This window comes from Passer montanus, unplaced genomic scaffold (genome assembly GCF_014805655.1).
Source record: "Passer montanus isolate IOZ18808 unplaced genomic scaffold, ASM1480565v1 scaffold200, whole genome shotgun sequence".
NCBI lineage: Eukaryota > Metazoa > Chordata > Aves > Passeriformes > Passeridae > Passer > Passer montanus.
This window is the reverse complement of record NW_024366593.1, coordinates 155,942-168,938: the sequence shown is the minus strand read 5'-3', so window position 1 is coordinate 168,938 and position 12,997 is coordinate 155,942.

Sequence of the window (12,997 nt, the reverse complement as noted above, 5' to 3'; positions counted from 1 at the left end):
CGTGGGGCAGGCGCCCCCCAGCGGGCGGGAGCGGCGCCGCTGCGCCCGGGCTGCGAGAGCGCGACCCGGGCCGGACCGGGATGTGCCCCGGGATGTGCCCCGGGATGTGCCCCGGGATGGGCCGTGACCCGGGCCGGACCGGGCCGTGACCGGGATGTGCCCCGGGATGTGCCCCCGAGCGGCCCGGGGCCGTGCCCGGGATGTGCCCCGGGATGGGCCGTGACCCGGGCTGGACCGGGCCGTGACCGGGATGTGCCCCGGGATGTGCCCCCGAGCGGGACCGGGCCGTGCCCGGGATGTGCCCCGGGATGTGCCCCGGGATGTGCCCCCGAGCGGGACCGGGCCGTGCCCGGGATGTGCCCCGGGATGTGCCCCGGGATGTGCCCCCGAGCGGGACCGGGCCGTGACCGGGATGTGCCCCGGGATGTGCCCCCGAGCAGGACCGGGCCGTGCCCGGGATGTGCCCCCGAGCGGGCAGCAGCCCCTGTCCCGGGCCGTGTCCTGGTGCGGGCCCGGGATGGGCAGGAGCGCAGCCCCCGCGGCTGTCCGGAGCAGTCGGAGGTGGTTGCTCACCGTGGCATTTCTTCCCTCACCATCACGACTTTTAGGGAAACAAAACACTGTGGGCACTTGGAGTCTGGGCAAAACCAAGTCCCGCTTTAGCTGTGAAGGAGCTTTTGGTTTGCTTTGTGCCCCTTTATGATGCCCCGGGTTCTCCCGGCACTGCGGGCGGTGCTCAGTGCAGGCTGTTGGGGTTCCGTGGCAGCGGTGCCCAGACACGTTCATGCTCTGCTCCATCCACCTTTAGGTGCACAATGTGTGACCAAAGGCACGTGGGCTGCTGGCACGGGCCAGCTGTGTCACCACCGCCCAGCCCAGGGCTGTTCTGTGCGCTGCAGAGAGTGCCACTGGCTCTGGCCTCAGCAGCCCGCCCCTGTGCCCAGGTGCTTTGTGCCCCTTTCTGTTTCACTGAGCCCAGCACAACGGGAAAGGAGATCCCTTCTTCTGGAGAGATTCCACAGCAGTCTGGAGGCCACAAAGTGTTTTTGCAGCCCTTCCCAAGCCCTTTCTGGGGCAGGAGGGGTGCGACCTCTGCCCAGACAGCAGTGCTGAGCCCTGGAGCTGAGCAGGGGCTGTTAAAGTCCAGCCCGGGAGCCATCAGCCTTTGCTCTGGCACGGTCGCTCCTGCCATAAAGCACACGTGGTGCAGGCAGGGCCTTCCCCAGCGGCACGGGCACCCTGCTCCTGCCTGCCTGGCCAGGCCAGCCGCGGCTGCTGGAGCCCCTGGGCCCCTCCACAGGCCTCTGGCCAGCACAGATCCCGTCTGACTCCTCTTTGTTCCGAGCTCAGCAGATCGTTCCCAGCTCTGCACCTAGCTTTGCCCCCCTGCTTTGCACTCACCTGCTTGGCTGCCTTAACAGAAGCATCTCTGCCACCTCTCATCCCCTGGATGCACGGAAAACCAGGATTTCGGGAGTCCTTTCCTTCAGTCCATAAACACACCTCAGTTCTTTCCTTCCCTTATCTCTGTGCTGACACCAGGAGTTGGAAACCGTCAGCAGTCTGCATGTTCCTATCCAAGAATGTTTGTTTCTGAAGGGCAGAATGAAAAAGAAACAGTAGATGTAATTCAGCAGCTCAAAGTGGACTGCAATCCCAGCACGGTGAAGATGGTGATGTGTGGAAACCTGAGAATCCAGATCATTTCTGCAGCACATGTTCGTGTCCCTCTGAAATCACATCCATCCTTTTTCCTTGCACCTCGCAGCGCCTGGGCTGCTGGTGGTGGACAGGCAGCCAGCACTCCCACCAACAGGTGCTCCCCAGGGAAAGGTACACCTGTACACAGCAGAATGAAAGGATCCCTGAGCCAGAGCAGAAAATCAGCACCGCTAACAACTCAGTTGGATTGCAAAGCTTTAGCATCAAACCCAGGCTGAAGATTGCTTGTTTGTTTGCCTGTGCGTGTTACATACATAATTCCTCTTTGGAATTGTGTTTACAGTAATGGATGGCCCTGGAGAGATGTAATTCATGTGATAATGCTGACATCAGAAAGCTCCAGGTGCAGCTCGGGTGATTTATAACTGGCCTCTTTATAGAACCACGGCCCATGAATTATTTACAATTTTCTGAGAAAAATAGATGTGGTGTGTCTGGCGGCTGGCAGGTGTGCACCCACCTGTGCAGAGGGGAGCAGGGCCACGGGAGGGGACAGCCTGCAGGAGCCCCTGGGCACGGGGACAGGACACTGCAAGCTCGGCCACCGAGCTTAACTGTGCCAGCTGCTACCCAAATAGTGGGAGATGCTACTTAGAAGGTCACTGCAACATGCCAGTGGAGAGACTTTACACTGTAAATCCCTCGTACTTTTAATCAGCTACTGACTGCAGACAAAGAGAATCCAAATAAACCATGATCTTCCCAAATACAGATGGTTTGGATTTTAGAGAATTGGCTTGAACAGATTAATAGGGCCCCACCTAAGCAGAAAATGCTCTTTAGGAAATGAGCTGGATGCTTCCAGCTCACAAACAGCATTATGAGAGCAAACTGCTGCCAGAGGCTGCCCAGAATGACTTGCTTTTTGCTGGTCAATTTATTATTTATTTATTCTCAACAGCTCTGGTGAAACACAAAATGGGAGTGCAGAGGTGAAAATCACCCAGACAAGGCTCCCTTTGGCTGGATGTGGCACCGGCTGCACAGGGAGTTTGGTAATTCCTGTATCTTCTAAATGATTATTGTACTTCAGTGACTGCCAAGGGGTATTTAAAATGTTCTATTCACGCTGTATTACTCATTCCAGTGAACTTAACAAATCATAAAAGTATAGTGGCAAGGTACAGATTTTATCTGATTGGCTCTTCCATCGTGGTTTTAAACAGGATTTCATGATTTCTGCAGAGGAGGAAATAAAATCTGCATCACACTGGGCTGAAATGAGGCTGTGTACAGACACACCTCAGCATCGTTCAATATTTAATGCTGTTACTTAACAATTTTTTGCTGAAAAAAGGCTTTTCCCACTGCAAAGCTTCTCGCTAGTGATGATTTTGTTCTTTCCTTCTGGAAAAATTTCATAAGAAATGTTAATATTTTATCAGGTTGCTGTTGGACTAACATAATTGCCTCCGTGTTCTCAGCATATACCTTCCTTGAAGCATTATTGAAATGGCTGGGGGCTGAGCATGGTTCAGAACACAGAAAACCAGTAAAAGATTAACTATTTAGAAATACATCAGTATTTTATAATGTATTATTGAGAATGTCATAGAAAACCCATCAAAGCTGTAAGCCAAGTTGAATCAAGCTCCCACAAAACATAAATTGTTAATTGTTGCTCAGTTCCCAATATAACACTGCAGGCATGAGCAAGGAAAGAAAGATTAACCCTGGAGAAGTCAAGAGAAGCCCTGTGTTTGTGTCAGTCATTGGCAGTTTACAGGAAAGGGAAAACCCAACATTTTGGGGCTATTTAAAGAGTAATAATAGAATTGCACGAGGTGTGGTGCCACAACGCTTTGGACAGGGGCTGCTAAGTGTTCTGGAAGGCCTTTGATACAGGCAGTGGCCTGTTTTCCAGACAATTCCTTCAGCTCAGGCTCCCACAGCATGGAAGCGTCCTGGATGCTGTGGGAGCAGAGGGGCCAGCTCCCCAGGAGCTTTTCTTCCAGCTCAGTGCTTAACCTGAGCATGCTTTACCTTGCTTGGCCCGTGAGCAATCCAAATGCCATGAGATTGGTTCTGTGGACTCTTCCTTTCACTTGGATTTCCCATTCTGTCTGTTAACACACCTTGGGTTTGCTGGGATGTGTGTGGTACTGAGAATCACAGGCAGGCATCCCTGGGGAGGACAGCAAAGAGAGAGAGAGGAAAAATGAAATGAAACCTGCAGCATGGAGGTAAAGTTGCTCAGTAAATTTACACTGAGCAGTGTGTGACACTCAGCTGTCTGGGTGGGTGGCAGGGAGGGAGAGCACCCAGCAGACCCAGGCTGTTTGCTGGGCTAGAGTCAGCCCAGGAGGAGCTTCCCACAGCTTCCATGGGGATAGGGAGAGTCACGGGGGCTGAGTCAGGCCAGCCTCTAATCTTTGGCCATCTCCCAGCAATGCTGTCCCTCCTGTTCCACCACACCACCAACCACTGCAGGGACAGGAGCTCTCCCCAGTGCTCCCGGGGCTGCTCACCCCTCCAGGGAGGAAAAAACCCCCGACCTAAAACACTGGTGTAATTAGCATTCAGGCTCATCACGCTTGGCCTCTTGTCTCTGGAACTGGCCAGAGTGGAAAATTACCTCCTTCTGCTGGCCTCTCTATAACTCTGTCATTTGATTTCTCCTGGTTCTTATATTATGGTACATAGGGAGTATCAGCTGTCCATCTTCTCCAGGGATTTGTGCTTTTACAGCCCCATACCCCTCTCCTGCAGTCCCTGTCCTGCTGCAAGTCTGTAGCACATGCAGTCCCTCCAAGATCCCCAGCTTTCCTTGACCTGTGAGAGCTTTCAAACCATCCATTTCAGCTCTGAGCAGTGCCTTTGCAACCCTCACCCTCTTTTCCTCCCCTCCCAGCCTGTTCCAGAGTGGCTCTTTGGGAGTAAGAGCCGTGACAAACACCACCCAGAGACAACAGCACCTTCCTGTAAAGCCCTTTTTGGCTGCAGGTTTGGTGCTTGCAGCATTGGGCTACCCCACCAGACATGGCTTTTCTTAGCTCACATCCTGCTAAGCTGGTGTGCCACCTGAGGAGCTGTCACCACACGGCCACGGTTGCCTGTACGGCTCATTTTTTGCAGGATTATCAATAGGGAATTTGCACTAAAATCCCTCTCTGCAGAGCTTTAAGGAGACATTGCCGTGTTCAGACTGGGGAGCTCTGGGAAGGAGCCCAGCTTTTGTAAATCCTCCGTCATTCCTGCCCCAAACTGCAATCAGCACCCGCCCATCCCACTGGAATTCCAGATCAGCACGCATATCTCCTTTCAGGGAGGAGATTTCTCCTGCACTTTGGGTTTCCTAACCCCAGTGCTTGGGTTGCAGCTGACAATCATTTCTCCTGTGTCTGCAGGGCACGGAATGGCTTCTCCCATTCCAAATGCCAAGGGCAGCACAGTAGCTTTGTGGAGGTTTAGCCAAGTTAGGACAAGTCCTCCTCCTCGGGGAGGTTTTGGAAGCATGAGGAGAACAGATTTTCTCACAATGGCCTATCCCTACTTTTAATGTCATCTTTTTAAAGGAGAATTTATTCCCTTACCTCAAATCCAGACAGCCTCGGGATTTTTGTTTCTTGTAGAATTGAAGGCAGGTCAAACTCACAGTCCCACCTGACATGTCTGAAGGAGAAGTAGGAGTGATTATTCCCAAGACATGACCTTTAGACCCTTTAAAGTGTGACAAGCATACAATTAATTAACAGCCAGAATACTTCAGTGGGGTTTGGCAGGAGATCTCAGCCCCCCATTTTTGCTCCTGCCCAAAAGAGAGAGGTTTGATATCCCTCTCTCAAAAGCAGCCATGGGCTTTACCATTTCCGTGCCTTCATTTCAGTTGTGTGAACTCACACAAAACTGGCAGGTGCTCCTGAAAACTGGTGTAAGAAGCTTTCAACCATTTCCATACAGGGCTATAAAGATATGGGAGAAAAGTGGTTTTTTGTGTTTCCCTCAGGTGATGTCCCCAAATCAAATCAAATCTTGTAGGAAATACCTACTCTTTAATTAAACGCGCTCATTAGAAGAAGGATAATAATAACCTGGAGATCCTGGAAGATCCTTGGGCACAGAAAGACAGCATCCCTCTTAATGGGGTGGAAGATTCAGCTCCAACCCCACAAAGTGCTTGCCAGATTGTGGCACCCATCCCATCAACTCAACTCACACATTTGGACATTCCTGTTCAGTGAGCTGCTTGGTTCCATTTGGGTTTGTGTTGGTTTTTAAACTTTCTGTGCATTCCACCCAAGCAAACTGTCATGGCACAAGGCATTGAGTGAACTTCCCAAGGAGCTTTAACCCACAGGACACTGCAGAAGTGGGTAGTGCAGCAATAAAATGGCAAACTGTTAATGTGTAAGTGTTTCACTAGGATTTCTGTGTGTGACTGGAGTGGGAAATGGATCAGTTGTCTGTGCTTAGTGCAATTACCTATATAAACAGTTCACTTGCAGGCTGAGTGGCATGCTGTGAAAGCAGCCAGAATATTTCCCCTATTCTTTTATGCTGTTTGTCTAACTTCAGCTCAAGTGCCCAACATTTCCCCAGAGACTGGGGATGGTTTGGGAAATGCAGGGTCTCTCTCCAAAACACAGATTCTGAACACTCTAATCATTAATTGCTTGGGATTAACAGCACAAGACAGCTCTGGTGTAGGACGAGGAATGCCAGTTAAGAAAATCCCAGTCCCAGAACACTCCTGGAAGTGCTCAGGGTCAGCCTGCTGAGGAGCCCAGCAAGGCACTTTGCTGTGAGGCCCTCGTGGTACCCTTGGCCAGTGTCCCCTGGCTGGACAGGCTGAGCACCACAGAGCAGGGAAGGAGAGGAGGGAACACACGAAACAGGGCAGAGGGAGACAAGAGGACTGGGAGGAGAGTAGTGAGCAAAAGGGTGAGTAGGAGGAAAATCAATCTGAGCTGTAGGCGGGTAAGAGGTACATAAAGCCATGAAGATGGCAGCAGATTAGAGTCGTGAGTCAAGCACTAAAGCGTGAAACAAGTCTGCTAAGGGTATCCCAGGTTCTTCTAATTCACACAAAAACTTGGGGAAAGAACCCCTCTGACACAAACCCAATATTCATCATGTGCAGTAAGTAACGCACGGAGCTGATGCACATATGTGGGGTCAAGTGCTGGCACAGGTTCCAAATGGGCCCAAAATACAAGGAAAGAATAGAATGGGATTAAGAATTGTGCAAAAATGTAGAAACTGAGATTACTTTGAAAACAATTACCCTGAAAAAGGAGGAATTCGTATGGTTTATATTTACAGAGCCAGCTTAGGCTCTGAAGAGGAATCAGTTCAATCCACCCAGCCTCTGAATTACACTCATGGGCATTTTTCCTCAATCAACCACACACAGTAGAGACACCCTGGCAAACCAAAAAAGGCCAGTGCCAGATTACACGAAACTTGTGATGTTTTCTGTTGCTGTAAAACCTTATCTGCCTTGCTATTTATTTCTGTAAGGCTGTGCTTCATAGCACCCTCTAAACTTCCAGTGGCCGTGGATGAAACTCAGTGCTGAACTGGCTGAACATCATGTGGAGACTGTTCCCTGGTGCTTCCATGCTCATCTCCATCTGCCACGCTGGGAAGGAGAGCCAGAAGGATGCAGTGAGTGACACCTCCTCTGCCAAAGACCCTGCAGGCAGCAGCTCATGCCAGGGGCAGAACAACCTCCCCAGGGATGGCACCACATACCTCGTGTACTCAAACCACCCTCAAAAGAGCAAACTCCTTCTCTGACACAGAAAGATCCAGAGATGAATCTTCATCAGCCAGGAAGACGTACAGATCTGCCAGAAACACCAACTGAGGTTCAGAAATCTGGCATTTCTGTACCAGACAAACGTGTTTTGCATTTCTCTTCTTAAATTCTGAGCACAGTCGTTTCTGCTGACACTCACGGGGATGGCAACACATGGCAGAGGGAAGCTGGGGGCAGCACAGCTCCGTCCACCCCAGTGAGGCTCCTTGCAGCCTCTCTGGCAAGATGAGAGCTTGCAGCAATTCTGAGAGCAAGAACAGGAAACAGCAATCAAGCAGAACCTGAACGTGTTGTTCATCCGAGGGTACAGTTGAACACTGCAGGGAACCAATGCCCAGCCTCCCTAAAGAAGAGTCAGGAGCAGTTCTGCAGGGATGTGTCAAATTATTCTAGAGTTAGGCTGACAGCGTGGCACCTGTGTGAGCCTGTGCAGCGGCTTTTCTCGCTGGGTGGGAGGAGGATTGGTGGAGAGAGAGAAAAGCCATCGGGGAAGGTGCTCTGTGTTGTCAGGAGCTGCAGCACGTGTGGCTCCGCGGGTGCTGCACATCCTCCCGCAGTCCCCAGCGGGGCCGTGCCTCTGCTGGGCAGCCAGAGCTGCTGCATCCTCCTGTGGCACACCCCGGAACAGCAATCCTGGCCGTTTGCTCCGCTCCGAATAGCAGCACTTCTGAAGAAGCTGCAGACATTTAATGCAGATGTGCCGACACCAAGATTGCTGACATTTTTATAGACCGACACACAAAGCATAAATCACATTTACCAGCAATCCAGTGCTTAGGCATTTCCACTCTGCTTACTTTGGGAGTTTAATCAAATGAATGCTATCACCATCTAACATCATTAATCAGCCATTTAAAGCAGTAATAGAGGCTTAAAGTAGGATGAGTGAGTGAATTTCTAGTTAGCACATGCTTCTCTGCATACTAATTTTAAGTCTTGAACAGAATCATAAAATATCCTGAGCTGGAAGGGATCCACAGGGGTCAGCAAAGTCCAACTCCCAAAGTCCAAGGAGAGTGCATCCTCTCCTTGCCCTTGCTCTGTTTCCAATCAACCTTTGCCACAGCTCCACATGAGCTCTGCTCAGTGATTCCTTTTCTGGAATACTTTCCCCTTAACTTCAGGCTTCAAGCCACGTCTATAGGGAACAGCATTTCACCTTCCATAAGGCACCTTCCTTGGTGCAAACACCAAAGGAATTTCTCTTTCCTGTGTATATGGAGCCTGCAAAGGAACCATGGGAGCTCTAAGCCAGGAAAAGGATAAAAGGATGCTGTGACCCGTTATATACACGTATGTGGCCAGTTTATTTGACTGACTCTATTTTTAGTGTATATATATATATATACACATACATGTATGTATGTATACATCCACGGCTATTGCTGCAGGCCCAGTCAAGAACACATTACATAAAATGACACTGTGAGGTGGCTAAAAGCAGCAACTTCCCTCAAAACCAACCAAACTGACTCACTTTCACGTGTCTCTGGTAAAACAGAGGCTGCTGGCACATGATGGATAAAGCCCGGGGGTCCTGGGCACAGCTGCCTCCAGTCCCAGCAGAACTGGGGTGCCATGGCAGGACCTGGCTGCTCACGGGTGGCTCCTCACCTGTTCCTGTGTGCATTTCCATTGCTGGAAATCTGCACAGAGCTGAGTGTCCTCCTTCAAACTGCTCCCGCAGTAGAGTGAAAATAACAATCCACACAACCCAGAGCTCCCTTTATGTCTCAGACCGCTGCTTCCCTGCCCAGACATGCCGCCCATGTGGTGAGAGAGCAATTGGAGGGCAGAACAATCCATTAGGAGCATCTGGATGCATACCCTGCAGCCACAATTTGTCTTTGGTGCTCTTACTTTCTTCTCCTTAATTGTATTCCTTGCCTGCTGCTGTGTGAGCAGCATTTCAGCGGAATCACTTCACTAGGACATATCACTGCTTCAGAGATGATTTAATCTTTGTACAATGCTTTGAATTCATAAGTAACATTATTGCTGGGTACCTTGCTCTCTCCTGGAGGATTCCCCTGCCACTGAGAACTGTCATGGAATTACAGCTAGCATTGCCTGGCAGACCGGTTTCTCCCATTTCTTTTGCATGCCAGCCAGTCAGGAGAACAGCAGTGTGCACTATCTGGGATGAGATCCCAAAGTAAACGCCCGCACAAAGGGCTCTGAGTAATGTTGTAGTAATTCCTGATCACAGAAGTGCCTCCGGGGAAACATGAGATGGATTCCCTCTTTAAACCACACAAAATAATAGCAGGGTTTTGTTGCTGCTCTAGTCGAGCCAACACACATTCCCTTCCCTCAGAAAGTATGAAAGCAGCAAATTGCCCCAAATGGGTCTGGTTTTGTACAGACAACAATGCAAGCCATAAAATCAATAATATCCCAAAACAATTGCCCAGAGCTGAACAATGGGTGAAAGCTAAGCACAAATAATGCTCCCTCAAGGAAAGACTCATCACAAATCACAGAAGACAGGATGCAGCAACTGCAGAGTGACAGCCAGAAAAGCCAGGATTTTGATTTGTGGCAACACAGACTCATAGGAAGAAAAAAAAAAAAAAAAGAAAAAAACCTTTCAAGAGAAAAAAAAAAAAAAACAAAAAAACCCCCAAAAAAAAAAAAAAAAAAAAACCAAAACCCCCCCCCAAAAAAAAAAAAAAAAAATCCCAAACAAACAAAAATCCAACCAAACAGGAAAAGAAAAAAAAAAAACACCAACAAAAAAACCCCAACCAATCAAAAACAAAACCAAAACCAAACAAACAAAAAACCAACCAAACAGGAAAAAGAGGACTTCCTAAGTGTACTCTGGGGGGAATATCTCCATGTTCAAAGGAGTCCAGAGACCCGTCTGTGAGCTCACCTTCCCACTGAGACTCCCAGTGAGAACCTGAGAAGCAATGAAGAGTTTGAGCACTGCAGGGCTAAATCAGTGCAGCTCTTCTGGGAAAGGAAATTCAGAAAGGAAATCCAATGGAAAGAGGCACAGAACTCGGGTCGGTGACTTTTAGTCCTCAGTCCTGTCCCTCATTCCCAAACAGCCCTGCCAGGCCCGTGTGGATTTCTACTCTGAATCACTGTGCCGGCAGCACTCGTCATTTCCCACATGCCAGGAACTCCATTCCCTCCTGCTTCCCATCCCACTCCTGAGTGACAGCACGTAGATCTAAGGCTCTCAAAGCGTTCTTTTCCAGCCAGATGTGCTCCCTCAGGAGCTGCAGCAAAGCCGGAGGCAGCAGCCCAGCGCTGCTGTCCCGCAGATCCAGCGGTGTGGGTCCCCATCTGTTGGCAGAAGCCAGGAGTAACACTGGAGCTCCTCAGGAAAACAATCTGGAGCCAGATGGAGTCCAGGGCCCCGTTCTGTGTCAGGCCCCGATTTCACAGCTTGGGGAAAAGAGCTGTTCTCCACATGGGAAACATCCCTGCCCTGCTCGGAGGAGAGGTTTCACAGAAACATGAGCTTGCATAAAATCCATGGATTTGATGGATCACAGCCAGAAAGGGGAATGCACAGGAAACAATTTTTGAATAGCTGGAGTAGGAAAAATCTCCACACGTCCATGTCCTTGCCATGAAGTTTGCATTAGGATTTCTGCATGTCTGTAAGCAGCAGAGGATCCCTTATCCAGGAATAACGGGGCACGCTCCAGGTGCAGCCACTGCTCTGTCTTTGTGGAATTCTCTGCTGGGCTGCTCTAACCCCAACTGTGGTAATTAACAATTCACTTGGAATGCAGCCTGGTTTAAAGCCGAGCTCTCTCCAGCAAGTGCCAAACGTGAGGCAGGAAAGAACCTGGGCAGAGAAAAGCTCCCTGGAGAAACCTGTACACAAACACACGAGTCTCCTGCTCGTGCTCCTGGTCTCTGGAGAACCTCTAAGGTTCTGCACGACATGCACCCACCCCTTTAATTGACTCAGTGACCAGCGTTCCATCTGAAATTGTGTGTGAGGAAGCACAGGTATCCCCCTGCCAAGGGTTATCCCTGCAGCTGTGGCTGCTATTGATCTGTTGGTTCCTTCTCTCTTGGATATTGATGTTAGGAAACTGAAACTTCCAAAAGATCTGGGCTCAGCCTTCTTGACACTGCAACAAGGCTTTAGCCTAGGGAGGCATCTAATCTATCAATTTTGTCTGAAAGTTTTTCATTTAAGGGGGGAGTAAAAAAGGAAAGAGATTAAACCCTCCACACTTAACATAGAAAGGCACAATTCTTTCAGCACGCAGAATTGCCACCATTTATTTTCTGCCTACAAACTATACAAGTTGTAGCATCTGCCCTTTCCTGAAATTAATTTTCAAAACTGCTTTTGATTCCGGGTTACCTGAAAGGTATAGAGAATTAAACTCTTTTCCCCCGTTTGGGTTAATTGATAGAGAAAACAATGGAAAGATGAACAGGCAGAGGATTGGTTAGAAAGACAATCTGCATTACCCCCTGCTTTCTGCATATTAGGAAATGAGTCAAACACAAATGTGAACAAATAGGTGTGTTCAGAGCTGCTTAAATACAGAATTACTGATATGTATAACCCTTTCTGCACAGTGGTGTCCCAAACCCTGACAAAACGAGACAAACAGGAACAGAGGCTGGGAAGGAGAGAAGCAGCAGTGGGACAGAAAGGAATGCATTTTTGATGGGGCATGTTGCTATTTTGGGGTGAAGGGGCACCAGTAAAGGTGAGACTGAGGAACACAGGAGAGGACGGACGAGAAAAGCCCTGAAGCAGAGCTGGAAGTACCTGCTGGGAGTGAGCAAGAGCAGGGGCTGTGGGGATGCTCCTCCTCGTGGCCCAGTGTAGGGAGCAGCTGCTGTTTCCCTCAGACACAAATCTGCACTACGTAAGGGTAAAACTAATATTTGGGCTGGGCCATTAGTCACTGTTAAGGGGCCCTTTTATCTCCAGTAATCTCCCTCCTGTGCCACAAACCAGGCTTTGCAGCAACCTTGTGAATACTGCAGTCGAAGCCAAATGTTCAGTCCTGGACAGGAATTAATGTCCTGCCCAGAGCGGGAATTGTCAAAAGCACAAGTAACCTCTGCTGCTTTTTTCAGCCAAAATGTTCCTGATTTTAATTAACTTTGGTTTTATTCTGGTGTGAGGAATTTGAGGCAGGCAATAAAACAGAAAAGTGCTGAAAGACACAGCTCTGGAACTCAGCATCACATTTTTGGTCTAGGAAAACCAAGTCTGTTTGAACAAGACTTTTCTGGCACAGGAGAATTGTGTATTGTTGCTGCTGAAAAAGAAACCAAGTGATCTCTGCAATACCTGCCAGTCCAAAACAAAGATCACTTTTAGTACAGAGCAGCAGCCCATCATCACTGTAAGGGCCAGAATTTTCCACATTTTTATGCTTAATCAGATCAGTAACCATATCTGCATTCCACTTGCCCTAAACTGCATTATTTGTGAACAAATGTGCATATGGCAGAACAGCACTACTGTCATCCCTAAATGTGACCACTTTATCTGTTAATTAATTTATCTGCTTATTA